This window comes from Chrysochloris asiatica, unplaced genomic scaffold (assembly GCF_000296735.1).
Source record: "Chrysochloris asiatica unplaced genomic scaffold, ChrAsi1.0 scaffold00134, whole genome shotgun sequence".
In the NCBI taxonomy this organism is placed as follows: Eukaryota; Metazoa; Chordata; class Mammalia; order Afrosoricida; family Chrysochloridae; genus Chrysochloris; species Chrysochloris asiatica.
Window position 1 is genome coordinate 8,224,024 of NW_006408652.1, and position 2,633 is coordinate 8,226,656.

A 2,633-nucleotide genomic window follows, 5' to 3' on the forward strand; every position below is an offset into this window, starting at 1 on the left:
TGTCTAGTCCATTTTGTCCAAAATTCTGGAAGGCAGCTATGTACTGTGCTTCTCCTTGGTCTTGGAGAAACAGTAGCATAGAAAGCAGGGAGGGCACAGAGGGGATCACTTTCCCTCAGACACAAGTCCCAGGGAACACCAGAGGAGGGGAGGAACAAACAGCATTCCCATTCTGAGTCCCCACAAATATGAAAAAAAAAAAAAAAAATCTGACTCAGGCAAGCAGATAAGAGTGGAGAATGTGTTTCAGCTGGCATGTCCATATATCTTGGAATTTGGGGGACACGACTTAGAGATTGTCCTGGACACTCAAATTGGGGGTGGAGCAATTTAGCTATTGCCCCTAAGTACTCTTTACCCTTGTTAATCCTCTGACAGGGGAGTCCTAGTGTGGCACTGTAGAATAATGCACTGGACTGCAAGGTCAGTTTTAACCACAAGGTCAGCTGTTCAGATTCACCAGCCGCTCCTCAGAAACCCCATCCAGGGATGCTATGAGTTAGAATTGACTTGATGACACTTAACAATAACAACAATCCTCTGAGGAGGGAATGTCGTCTAATGGTAAAATCATAAAGTACAGAAGAACTGGGTTATCTACCCAACTTTGTCACTTACTAACTGTGGGACCTTCAGCAGGTCACATCCCTTCTCCTATACTTAAGTCTCTTCACTTGTAAAGGAGGCTGTTGTAATAAATCATTTGAAAATGACTTCCTGCTTTGAAAATAAGGATCACTAAGCTTTGTGGAGAGCTTTACAAACCACTATAAACCTCACCTCATGTTGTCATCATTTCAAGCCTACAGGATAGAAATTTATACTTCTCCATTTACAGAAGAGGCAGGGACCAGGGCTTGGGAGATTAGGTGGCTGGTCCAAGGTCATCCAGCTAAAAATGATAAAGCTAGGAAACAAAGTCAGATCTGTTTGATCTTGAATTTTATTTGTTTTTCACTATACCACATCTGCATTTGCTCTGGCTATGTTTGTATATGCCACCACTCATCTGTCAGTTTGTCATACCGTGGTGGCTTGTAAGTTGCTAAGATTCTGAAAGCTATGTCACCGGTATTTTAAATACCAGCAGGGTCACCCATGGTGGACAGGTTTCAGATATGCTTCCAGAAGAATACAGACTAGGAGGAAGGAGTGAGGAACTACTTCAGAATATTTAGTCACTGAAAACCTTATGAATAGCAGAAAAACACTTTCAGATATAGTGCCAGAAAATGAGCCCCTCAGGTTGGAAGGCAATCAAAATGCGACTGGGGAAGAGCTGCCTCCTCAAAGTACAGTTGACCGTGATAATGGGAATGGAGAAAAGCCCGTGGGAGAAAAGCCCACGGGACCTTCATTTGCTGATGGGGCACAACTCAAAATGAAGAGAAAGAGCTGTAAACATCCACTGAAAATCAGAACATGGAATGTACGAAGTATGAATCTAGGAAAATTAGAAATTGTCAAAAATGAAATGGAATGCATAAACATCGATATCTTAGGCATTAGTGAGCTGAAATGGACTGGTATTGGCCATTTTGAATCTGACAACCATATGGTTTACTATGCCAGGAATGACTAATTCAAGAGAAATGGTGTTGCATTCATCGTCAAAAAGAACATATCCTGATCAGTCATGAGGTACAACGCTGTCTGTGATAGGATAATATCCATGCACCTACAGGAAAGCCCAGCTAATACCACTATTATTCAAATTTATGCACTAACCACTAAAGCCAGTGAGGATGAAATAGAAGAATTCTACCAACTTCTTCAATCTGAAATTGATCAAACATGCAATCAAGATATATTGATCAATCCTGGCAATTGGAATGCAAAGGTTAGGAGCAGTAGTTGGAAAAGATGACCTTGGTGGTAGAAATGATGCTGGAGGTCACATGATAGAATTCTGCAAAATCAATGATTTGTTCATTTCAAATACCTTCTTTAGACAGTATAACAGACGACTATACACATGGACCTCACCAGATGGAATACACAGAAATCAAATTCACCACATCTGTGGAAAGAGAAGATGGAAAAGCTCCATATCATCAGTGAAAACAAGGCCAGGGGCAGACTGTGGAGCAGGCCATCAATTACTGATATGCAAATTCAAACTGAAGCTGAAGAAAATGAAAACAAGTCCATTACAGCCAAAATATGACCTTGAATATATCCCACCTGAATTTAGAGATCATCTGATGAACACATTTGATACACTAAACACTAAAGACTGAAGACCAGAAAAGTTGTGAGATGACATCAATAACATTATACGTGAAGAAAGCAAAAAGTCATTAAGAAGACAAGAAAGAAGGAAAAGATCAAAACTAATGTCAGAAGAGACAGTGAAACTTGCTCTCTAGTGTACAGATGCTAAAGCAAATGGAAGAAATGAGGAGGTACAAGAGCTGAACAAAAAATTTCAAAGATCAACTCGAGAAAATAAAGCCAATAATTACAACAAAGTGTGCAAAGATCTGGAATCAGAAAACCAAAAAGGAAGAACACGCTCAGCATTTCTCAATCTGGGGAAACTGAAGAAAAATTAAAGTTTTGACTTTAGTTATTGAAGGATTCTCTGGGAAAATTATTGAATGATGCAGAAAACATCAAGAGAAGATGGAAGG